Source organism: Amblyomma mixtum, chromosome 2, assembly GCF_055824585.1.
Source record: "Amblyomma mixtum isolate Tamu chromosome 2, ASM5582458v1, whole genome shotgun sequence".
Lineage (NCBI taxonomy): Eukaryota > Metazoa > Arthropoda > Arachnida > Ixodida > Ixodidae > Amblyomma > Amblyomma mixtum.
This window is the reverse complement of record NC_143013.1, coordinates 205,521,237-205,533,440: the sequence shown is the minus strand read 5'-3', so window position 1 is coordinate 205,533,440 and position 12,204 is coordinate 205,521,237. Positions and strand designations below refer to the sequence as shown.

General features: G+C 45.3%; 1 long non-coding RNA gene across 1 annotated transcript; it reads right to left on the bottom strand.

Annotated features, from left to right (window-relative positions):
* Positions 1–594: 594 nt before the first annotated feature.
* Positions 595–7,313, bottom strand: LOC149362324 (uncharacterized). The gene is made up of 3 exons (XR_016288492.1): positions 6,883–7,313; positions 1,216–1,320; positions 595–1,149 (listed from the first exon to the last, which is right to left on the bottom strand). It is a non-coding gene; the product is annotated as an uncharacterized LOC149362324 (long non-coding RNA).
* Positions 7,314–12,204: the final 4,891 nt, after the last annotated feature.

Here is a 12,204-nt window from a genome sequence, read left to right as displayed (position 1 = left end):
GGCTATGCTGGCCGAGAATCGTGCCGACAATAGTGGGGCCGCACTATTGCAGCATGTCGTACGGATGAGCGATTCATGACTTACTCGCATCATCACTTTGGTAGTCCTGATGCCCCGGCCTCCGTTAAAAAAACGTTCCAGCCAGTCCGGCTCCATTTGACGCCATGAAGAGCTTAGGCAATTTCTTCTCTTATTTGCGGCATTTCTTGCATGCGCAGTTTTCACAATACCGACAAGAAATTATGACACAGGATGTTTTACTCGAGGACCAAGCTATTCAGCGTCACGAAACAATTACTTAGACAATGAACATTTCACCTCTACAGAAGGAGAGTGTAGCTCGTAGAGAAGAACCGCCGAGGCCCAGCCCCAGAAGCCGACATCTTGCCACATGCAGGGCTCCATGTGCAGGTAGGCGTAGCTGCACTGCGGTACCACAAAGTCGCTGAACCGGGAACCCGCGCATCGAAACAGTAAGTTCACCTCAGGGCATTCGGCGAGGCCGAGACATTCGTCGATAAACTCAGCCGTTATATCCCTGTACGCGGAACCCATAGAACATTGTCTTATATTTATACCGCACAACTAATTGCCAGTTTAGAGTTCGGAAAGAAATAAGCCTTGAGCTCTGGTTTCCACTGATGCAGTGTGAATGAGATGCTTTTATTGCGCGTTTATTTAAGCAAAGAGTCGGCGGAAACTTATTTTCGCTATGCCGAAACTCTCTTGTCTGCTAATGAATGTACGGAGGCTCAAGAGTAGGCTCCAATAGGAACTTTTAGAGTGCATTCACAGTATATGACAAGGTGTAAGCTAATAATTACGACAAATCAGCATGTTTTCTGGACCACTAAAGACTTCGGTGGTGGGATTTTTTCGCACTGCAGTAGCGAGCTCACGAGGACAATCTGTTAAGAAAGCAGTTAACACCTGGCGGGGTATGCGAGTGAACATATTCATTGTAAGTCAGAGTCGCATGTTCTGCGCCGTAAAGGAGACGAGAAAGAGTGAAGCCATAAAGCATAGCCATACAAACCACACTTGAATAAATGAGGAAGGCGTTACCGATGCCTGTTACCGTACCACGAAAAAATCACTTAATGGCATAAATCCTTTCTTCGTTCGTACAACAGCATGGAAGCATGATTTCTGCCAAACAAAATTTTCCGTGAGTAAACTCTCGATGTAGGCTGCGTGCACACAGTGAAAACTTACTCGCGACGTATAATGTCTGCCTTGAAGGCCTTAGCCAAGTCCAGTGCCAGTCCCGCCATTTGGCTTTTGGTGCCATCGATGGTGATCGTTAACGTTTTGGACTTGCTATGAGAAAAAGAAAACGATTAGATGAGCGTTCAAAGAAACTGCACTTTATTTATTTATTGTAATGTGTCCAGGAACAGCAATAGGCCTTTTAATTAGATCACTCGGAGTGAAGGCATATTATATACGCAGGCAAGGCAGTTCCAGTGCAGGCAAACCCTGGTTAGGGATTATTTTCATAACAATTATGAGCCAGGCAGCACTCGCTGAAGGGCAAAGCCCACCTTTGACGCTCTACTGTTTGTTTCAGTCGAATTCAGTGCCATGGGCTATGTGCCATGTTCTATAAAGTAGGTCGGCTTTTCAGAAGGAGTATGTTCACTTTAAGCCATAGGATACATTTTGGTGTCAGCATGGCTCACCAAGTTGCCAGCATGGTATATATCTCTGCAGTTTGTCAGCTGAGTCTAAAAAAACTCTGAGACTAAATTTCTGCGATGGCTGTCGGTCAGCACTTAACTCCTGTATTCCAGCCCCGTCAAATTAGCGGCTCAACAACTTTCACAGCAAAATTTGGTCCCCAAAATCTGAAAATCACGCTTTCAAACTTTTTTATATACCTAGGCTGCGGAGTGATGCCAGTGTATTACAAGTTACTGTCGGCCTGTGTATCCATCACAGCTTTTTATTTATTCGCTTATTTATTTACTGTGCTGTGCCTACTAATATCTTTACGTCTTTTAGAGTGGTGCACTCAAAGCGGTGAAAGAGATCAGAACAATGAAAAGAATAAAAAAAGTAACACAAGGGCGACTAAAATGCTGAAGACGATGACAATCATAAGGAATGATAGAAACAGTTAACAGGAATGATAGAAACAGTTAACAGGAATGATAGAAACTGTCCCTCATAGCCTGAGTTGCTTCGGCCGGTTAAACCCTAATAAACCTGACCAAAGGAGCCAAAGTCCCAGGGAGCACAGCAGGTTTCGCCTGAAAGATTTCAAGTGCAGGACCACACGGTACCATGGCCTTGTACACACAAAGCATTTGTGCAATGGGGCTCATTTTTAAAGATAAGCCAAGCGCACGGCTTTGTCACACGGACCGTCCAAGTACTCGAAGCTTGATCAAAGATGGTGGATGCATGTTGTCAATGTGTGCATGTATACCCTTGAAGAGGAAGAGAATGTCCCGCGACTGCCGTCAAGTCTCCAGGTCGGTTAGTGGCAGAGCACTCACGGCAGCCCTGTAACCGTCTCCTGTAACCTCCGCATTGCGAGGCGAAAAATGCAGCTTAGCAACCAAGTAGACACCGCAGTTCAGAACAAAATATACCCTCATAATGGCCTGGTTGTTGAGAGCGTAAGGAAACGCAATGAGGTAGGTCTGCGGTGTAAACCATATCTTAACAGTCTTTTTTGCGTTCAAGTTCAACTTATTTGACAAACACCATCTCTGCACTGAGTTTACATCCTCTTCAATTAACTTGCAGTCACGAGTTGAGCGGATAACGTGGAATCACTTTGGGACGTCAGCATATTGCGACATGGGAGAATGAGCAACAAATTCGTGAAAGTAACTGATGAAGAGATGGAATAGCACAGGATCCAAGTTGGATCCCTTTAGTACCCTCGATGTCACACCAAAGCACCGATACGTTTATACACCGTAGCTCACGCGGATTATCTAGTACGTAGCTAGCAAACCATCTGCAATAGGTCTTGCAAAGACCATAGTTCGACAGTTTTTCAGGTCGGATTCAGTCGGCTACTACATCAAAAGCCTTGCTATAATGAAAACAAACAGCGTCAACATGCTCTGGGCAGGAGACTGCACGAGCAACATTTCTAAAAAATCTGACCAGGTTGCTTTCAACTGAACAACCTGCTCAAAAGCCATGTTGATCGTAATGTAGGCGAGTTTTGAAAACAAATGACTGTTTTGAGTGAATTACCATATCAAGCACCTTAGCAAAGGAAGATAGACGCGTCGATAAGGGCCTACCGCTTTAAAATGTCTGTTTCGGTCTATATATCTCCAAGAAGTGTTTCAGGTATGTACACATTTTGTTGCCTGGATTTTTTTTACGTTTTTTTTTAATTTGCACTACTCCTCAATAAAGAAAATTGACAGGACGGTTACGTCTGGCTCACGTGATATTCAGCGACAGCTGTTATAGTATTTTTTTACGTTATGGTATGTTGTAGTAAAAAATACCCGAGTGGTCTGACTTCTGTGAAGTTCTAGGTCGCTCTTTTTAGTTTTCCACACATGTTCGTTTTTCCTCCACGTCTACTCTCCGATGTGCCACTCTAGACGCGCAGCGCCGCTGATGATCCTCTCCTAAAGGCGGCCCATTTCGCAGCAGTTGTCGCAGATGACCATGCTACATCTATCCGCTAGCAAATTACAACAGGAGCCGGTTAGTAGTGCATCATAGAATACTGCGCGCTAGTACCAAACATAACGCGCTACTACCAAACATAACGCGCTACTACCAAACGACGCCACAAAGAAACATACAAGTACACACAAGGTGCGAACTCAAAACAGTTCAATATACGTGTAACACGCTTTTTATACAGTTTTAGCATACTACTTGTCCGGTTTTTTCGTCTTGATGATACACGTAACTCCCCACCACTACCGGTTCTTGATTATGCTTATCTCTCTTTTGGTTGAGGCAATGGAGGGGCCTCTAACACATTTCCGGAATCCGCTTCGAAGATTACGTATGCGTTCCTAATTTCTGTTTCAATCCTTCTTTCCCATGTCCTATCATACTGGTCTCATCAAGCAACGGATGCCACTTGTGCTGAGCGAATTGCGTGGCCAGGTCACATGGGTGCGTAGTCAGCCCACACTTTTCCTGGAATGTTCGCTTCTTCTTTTATTGATGTATCTACCTGCCGAAGGCCGCATGAGATTGGAATTTCGTAAAATATGCGTGTATCACATTCTAAATTCCTGTTGTTGAGGGGTATCTCACATTTTTTTCTCTCAGTCTTCTTTTATGCTTACCTTAGAGTACTGGTTATCAACTTCCGAGACGCATTGCAAACGACCGGAACTTTATAGCTATCCTCAATCTCTTTCAGTTCATGAGCCTTGCGAGAACTGTGTTATCTTTAACGTTGAGGACACCAATCAGAAAAACAAAAGCGGCCTGTCCCACTACCGTACATTCAAAATATAACTCTAGGACTTAAAAAGAACGGGGACAGATATAAAGGTCCAGTCGTTTGCACAGCGCCTAGAAAGTTGATAACCATATGCTCTAAGATAAGCAGAAATGAACAGTGGGAAAAAAAAGCCGAAATGTGGGTGACCGGACACAACAAGGTATTGCGACAAAAGCATAATTTACAAAATTCCAATCGACTGCTGTCAATCAGAGAGATGCATGAATAAAAGAATAAGCGAACATTATAGGAACTGTTAGCAGACTCCTCACCTAAGGAACCTGGTCACTTGTGCTCAGCAGAAGTCTCATCCGCTGTTTGATGAGTCCAGTATGATTGGACATGGGATTGAAAGGATTGAAACAAAGACTAGGGAAGCATATGCAATCTTCGAAGCAGATCCTGAAAAGTACGTTAGGAGCCCTTCCATTCCCTTAACACACAGGGGATAAACATATTCCAGAACGGGCAGCTGTAGAGCGTCACGTGTATCATCAAGACCAAATCAGAGACATCCTGTTCTAAACATTGTATAAAAACTTGGAGGAGACACTCAAGCTCTGCCTGAAGGGCATGGCGCTATAGCATCATGCATTCCCTACTTTACATTCTTAGACATCCTGAGAGTCCTCATACCCCTCCTGGTGCAGTGGTGCAGCGGTTAACCGATGCGCCACTGCCCTGCGATGGCAGGTGCTCCCAGCGTTGGGCATTGTGTGGCGGCTTAGGTTTCTCTTCCAGGACGACAAATTTATTTAACTGCCACCTGCCGCTGTGGGCAGTTTTCTCACTATCCGGTGGCCAGGTTGTAATGACGTCGCAAGGTGAGTTGACCTGGGTGGCCCACCTGTCCCCTAGGTTGCTCTCAGGGGACCAGCTGCCAGAGCCATGCCCGTGATTTTTCGCTAACACCACAGACACCGGATTTTCTGCGTAATGGGGCTTTTTAGGCTGTCGTGTTAAAATCAAGTTTTACATGGGCGTGAAACAGTTGTCAGTTCGCGCCTTGCACGTACTTGTATATTTCTTTGTCTCGTCGTCTGTGGTGTTTGGTAGCAGCGCGCAGTATTCCATGATTCTTTCACTCTCGCCATAACCATTCTTCCTCGCTCCACAGTAACCACGTTCCTGATGGCTACCTTGGTATGCCTCCCTGCACTCTCGCCGTACCCTCCTCCTCTCGCCGTACCCTCCTGCCACAACAACCTTCCGTCTCCTTCTAGGGTAACTAGCCTCCGGTTGGTTCCCGTGGCAACCACGTACCAGCTACGCCTTCGCACACTCTCGCCAAGCCCTCTTCCTACTACGCTAATAATCCTCCTGTTGTGGATTTCTTCGCTCTCTCTACACCCGCCTCCTTCCAAGGCAACCACCTTTCGGGCGGTTACCATTTTAACAATCCTCTGGTTACGCCTTCCCACGCTTTCGCCTTAACGCCTCCTTCCACGGTAAAGCTCCTGGTCCTTCCAGAGTAACTACCCTCCGGGCGGCATTTGCGGTAACCGCCGACTGGTTGCTCCTCCTTGTTCTCTCGCCGTACCCTCCTTCTTCCACAGTAACAAGCATCCCCCGGTTGGGGTTTAGTGCACTGTCCCCATATCCACTTCCTTCTGCGATTTGGTTCCTCCAGCTGGTTCCTGTGCTAACTACCCACCGGTTACGCATTTTTTTCGCTCACTTGATACCTTCCTCCTTGCACGGTAGTCATTTTCCTTGTGGTTCCCAAAGCAAAGCACCCACCCGTTACGCCGACGACTACGTTGGACACGAAAAGCAATGATGTACTAGTACGACGCGAAACACAGGAACGGGCTGTTTAGAGCTTTTGTTGTAAAATTCACCTTCACTCATGTGTGCTACAATGCCTGGAACTACAGTTGGGATTGTAAACTGAAGGTCAACTGATAACCGTACCCGAACCCATCCCGTCAAGATTATGAGGTGAGCCCACTCCTTCTGCCTTTTAGTTAAAGATAGGCAGGGTTTGTCTCATGCGGGGACACAATTTCGGGTCAGTCATAGACCCCCAGAAAACACGTAGGAAAGAAAATATTCCACAACCTCTCAATTTTTTTAAAGAATGGGAACACCGAAATATTTATTTCGTGGTGCAACTTTACCGAGGGCCGAAAAGAATTACTTTTCAGGATTTTTGCAGCATTTCTACCACCATTTTGACCTTGTGCGCAATGCAAAACATAAAGAATGCATCTCTGACCTCCCATTCGCTCAGAAAATACATCTCTCGTTCATTAATCTAATTAAACATATGCAATCCTCACGGACAATCTGGCTATCTTTGAAGTGCATGTGTTAATGCTCTTTTCGCTCTGCAGTCCTTTGAGTAGAGTTACCTGGTTGCAGGTTACTTTAATTGATATTCGATAACTGGACAGAACCTGTTTTTCTTAAACACAAAACGAAGAAAGAGCAACAACCTGATTCCGCCAGAAATGGCGAATTCCAGCGCGGAAAGTTTGAGGATATATTCCGCCGGAAGAAGATCCAGTCGACCAACAGATCGCACTTTCAAATCCCAACTTCTGGCCCAATTCCTGCAAATTAACAATTAGGTGTCACGAGACATTCCAGTAATTTCGGTTCACACTTTGAGAGTACCAAGAAACGAGCAAGTCTGCAAAAACTGCAAGGGATGGAGAAAAAAAATGAGAAAATTGGGTGATCCTTCTGTAGTACAAAAGAAAACAGTGCGAGGACTTTACCATCTCCACAATGATCTCGTCTTCACTAGTCAAACACGTCTAGTGCAGGTTTCCTGGCATCGGATATTTTCCGAAAGAAATTGGCAATCATTTTGTGGATATTACGCGTCAGCATCAATTGCCTCTATATACGTACTCATTACAACTTTTGCACCACGCACTGAATGGCGATTGGTACTAAAAACACACAGCTGAACGACAATTTCACTCCAAGGAAAGGAGGTTAGCCAGTCCGTTCTCATTGAAAAGTTAGGCATATCAGGTTTTCTCATTGACCAATGACATCGGCGAGAGTGTTGTAGTTTATCGCTAACCGAATCCTCCTACAATCAAATTTCCAAGAAGATGATCCTTTCTGCATTGGACGCTGCGCAGTTATATGTTAAGGCTGAGCGGGGGCACCCACACTGCGTTGGAGAACACGACTGTATGCCGAGCACTCAGTTCTTTGCCCCAGAGAAGAGCTGAATGCCTTTTTAAAATTTATGACTTGGTCCTCAGCGAAAGTATTTGAAATATTGCCGCTTAGCCAGAAATTACGGCTCGCAAAGAATAATCGACATTAGCACGCAGTGTAATAAGGTCCTTTGACGGGGCTACACCTCGAATAGCGGTTCATGCGATTACCTCAAGTATACTTTAAATTACACCTCCAGTTGTATGCTTAATCATTTGTTTTGACGGGTGTTTTCTTTAATATGCCTTTGACCAGCTTTTTGTGCTGCTGAGTCGCTGCGTGTGCTTCACATGTCGCGCTCGCCACTGCTTGTCCGTGAGACTGGGACTGCGTACTGAGCACCGCGATGCACGCTATCCGCGCGCCCACGGCTCATGCTCACTGAGGCGCCTTAGGTGAGCCAGTTGCGCCGCCGACGTTAAGCGAAAACTTTGCCTCGGCGGTGAGGCTAAGCCATCGAGATCTTGTCTTCCTTTTCGTCTATTAAACCCTTTCGTCTTGCCTCAACGCTGAGCAAGACCACAGTGCTAGCGTTCATTCGCCGCCTCTTTAGTCGGCAGATCGAGGAGGTTAAAAACAACCACAGTGTTAGTATAATATTTTCACGGCAAATGCGGCTGCGGATGTTGGAGGAACGGTATGAGGGGGCCTCTTCATCTCCTCTTCTCCGAAGCTCCCCCTCCCACCGCAATGAAGAAAAAGGTTTCTGTTATTTCGTTCCCATGAACATCGGACTCCACATATTCCAAGAACGTAACTGAAGCGGTAATGGGTGTTAAAAAAAACACTTGGCAGGCTTTTTCGCTTCTCAGGACGCCAAAAAGTGATATAGACAGCTCTAATGCGCACCAGCTTTAGCTGTGATTACGGCGCGGACTGTGGGAACAGCCTGGACCACACGATTACTCATCCCACATTCCTTGACAGGTCAATATAATATAAGATGTGGAGACTTGTTTTTCTCTCTAGAAGTAACGAGTTTGAAACATCAGGAATGGGCATAATCCTAGCATTTGTGATTTATATAAATCATTTCGTGCTGATATGCTTATGAAAACTCCTGTTTTCCTAAAAACTGCCTTTATACCGCAAAAACAAAGCACATGTCAGGTCGGTGTGCGTGTTTAAGTGATTTTTCTTTCGACCCACATTTATCAGTCTCGACAACTCCGGGACAAGTGTTCGCTCTGAAATGTCTGCGTTATAAAAGCTGAGTTTAGTGCTTTATAAACGTATCGCCGGTCGCATTCCTGACAGGCATCACAGGTATGGTATCCTCTCCAAACTCGTGTCGATCAGCCCCTGCAAAAGGGCTGTCTTGTGGACTGTGCTTCGCTGTAGATGCCGCGCTGCCCAAAGGAGCACCGTCATGCACTGGACGCCCGTGCTGAGGCACCATCGACAGACCTGGGAATGCAAATGAGAAAGAAAGAAAGAAGGAAAGAGAGAAAGAAAGAGAGGAAGAAAGAAAGGAAGAAAGAAAGAAAGGAAGAAAGAAAGGAAGAAAGAAAGCTTGATTGGAGTGAAAGCTGGTGCTGTTGTGTTATGTTTGTTTCAGTGCCCCGGACACGGGCGGTAGGGCGTTACATAAGGGGTCACTGCTGATAGTCCTAGATGATTGGGTCATAACGAACTTGAAACATTCGTGGTTACGTTGAATCACAGCAGCAGAGAAGCAGTGAGTGAACTTACAGACGCTGACACATAAGAAAAGAAAACATGGCTATAAGAGCTGCTGAGATCTATATACGCCGTTTTTCTTTCGTTTGCAGCAGCATAGTGGCTTTTTAGTTCAAAAGATAAGGCGCAATGATAATGGAGTAAAATTTATGAAGCACGAAGAGTTCGATGATTCCTGAGTCAGGTTGGAATGCTGGGAAGGAGAGCAATAAAACACAGATCTCCACTGGGTGACTGGATGCTGCATTGCCGGTTTATAAGTCGGGTGCGAGTAAAACCACCGGAATCTTGGCGGCTTTCCCGGAAGTCGAGTGTCTGTTGGGTACTTGATTTAAAAAGCTCGCGTTCTTCGTCCTTTGGTTGAGAGTTTCTTGCGATGTTCTTGGGTGATATCTGCTGTCACGTTAAAGGAGTTATGCAAAAAAATGCGACAAATATAAGGATCATTTGGAGAACTCCGTAATTTGAAAAGAAAAAAACGAGAAAAACGGTCATGCAGGTCTCACTTTGCCGCCGTAAGGGTACCCCTTTGCCAAATGTAACCGAGCAACGAGATTTGCGTCTCTGCCGTATTGTGGAGTACTTACGGCACTCCTACTAGCGAAAAGACCCCGAAAGGTGTGGACGGATTGTCCTTGCCTTACAGAGATTAAGAGCTTAACGGTTGTCATAAGTGTCCTACTACGTGGCTGATGATCATTCATGGTTAACGAAAGCATAAAAGACGAAGACGGCAGAGAAGAAGACAAGAAGACAACACAAGCGCTCGTACCAACTACGTACCCAGTAGCTCAACTTTTCACGTTAACCAATTTGCAAAGACGGTAGGTAGGTAAAACACTTCGGACTGTTCCAGTTCTTTTCTTCCTAATGTAGAAGAGAAGCGGTGGAATATCGAAAACGCTGCGGCGGCCTTAAAAGCAAATTTTCGCTTGAAAAGAAAAGGCGAACGGCTGAGGGATTACGGACACTCGTCCTTCGAACGAGCGGCAGTTTCAAGGTGCAGGCAGCCAATGCCTACTAGCATTGATTGTGGGCTAAGATAGGTATTCCTTTATGACATCACTGACCTTCTAGAGGTGCTTTTAACCTAAGTGCACAGTGCAGTCCCTTTTGTGCAGCGGCATTTACACGGAGCACACTAAGTAATTCTTTTCGAAAATAAATCTCTATTGGAATAACGCGAACTCTATAAACCCACCTTCTAACAAAATTCCAAGAAGAAAAAATACCAAGAGGCAGAAACAAGAAATAAGCAAAAACGGGAAAAACAGCGGGCACGAGATACGAATATTAAATAATGCATAAGATCAGAATGCAAGTAGCGCTGCTCGGCATTTTTCTCTAGTTGTACGACTTTTCCGGTGTTTCCTATTTTTGGCTTATTTGTTATTGTTTCTGCCTCTTTGTATTTTTTCTTCATAGAATTTTTATCAACGTAGGTTTATTTATTCTCTATTCTACCAATAGATATTGAATTGCGAAAAAGCGTTCGCGCCGTGTAGTACTTCCTGTCGCCCCCGTCTTTCAATAAATCTTTTTGGCCCGGGTCTTCGTGAGCTGATGCGTTTTAACGGCCACAAAACTCAACATTCTAAGCGCTTATAGCCACAGTATATAGCTTCGCTAACGTGCGTTCCTCCCTATGCGGCATCTACTTGTCGTCTGTTGTTCTCTTTGGGAGTAGCTATTGCGTGACCAGTGGAGTCATGCCTGACGGAAAGTGTACTCTTCATCACGGTCTAAACTAGTGACTCCAGGTCTAATTGGCTTACCTAAGTTGGGCTTCGGCGGAGGGTAGCCACAGCGGTAGGCCGATATTGCCCCAAGCCCCTGGGGTTAATTTTTTCACATCGATAGCTGTTAAAGTTTTCTCCTGTTGTCGCTGCCACGTGCGAGGGCGATTAACGTTCGGATCACACCGAGCATCGGCGCAACATGCAGGCGGCGTATGAACGCGAACAGCGTAAGTGGAAACCAGAGTTCCGCTTGACCGTACCTGGTCCTTCAGTGGCCTTGTCCGCTAACAACGCGCAAGTGGATGTAAATGTGAAGAGCCTTGCGCACGGAAGACCACGTACACTGTAAACAGAATTTACGCCTATATAAAAAGATAGTAAGCTGTGCACTATCGCACTCTCTTTTATTAAAGGGAGTGCGGTAGAGGACAACTTGCTACCTTTTCACTCCTTTGTGTTTACGGCGCAGCATCCGGAGCGCAGAAAAGGCCTACGTGAGTCCGCCGCCAACGCCGCTCTTCTTAATCGGATTCTTAAGCGCCGCTGCTCCTAATAGGATTCCTGAAAGTATTAATTTTCTCTTGTTAGTGCGCTAAACCCCTCATTTTAGATATACCAATCTTCTACCCTGCATGCAGATTTGAAGAAGGGGCGATGATGAAGATACGAAACCGGGGCAGAATTAGGCTGACAGCTTGCCCTGTCATAAAAACGAGTTTTGTATGAGCATAATCCGCGGTAGCTGCCGGTAGAAGGAAAGGATACTTAGTGTTAATGATATTTATTTTAAGAAAGCGTTAAGAACTCTGAAATACATTGTTGCGTGCTGTGTTTCTTTAAAAAGATACCTGCTTTCAAAGACGGTATGTGCACATATCGTTCCCTCTGTCCTCTCTTATGTGCTGCAACGTCCTCTTCGTAAAAGCCATAGGGTGCGTAGTTTCTGACAGGGTCTGAATGCGTGCATTGAAATAAAATTCCATATGATTTCATGATGAAGTTTAGCGCCAAAAACGAGGACTAAGTAGGAGTGAAGACACAACACGAGCGCTTTTTCGCAACTAAAACTTTAATGGAAGAACACATGACATATATACCCATCTCGTGAAGTAAATCAAAAAGAAGAAACATACATGATATCGTCAAGATAAACATTAGAGG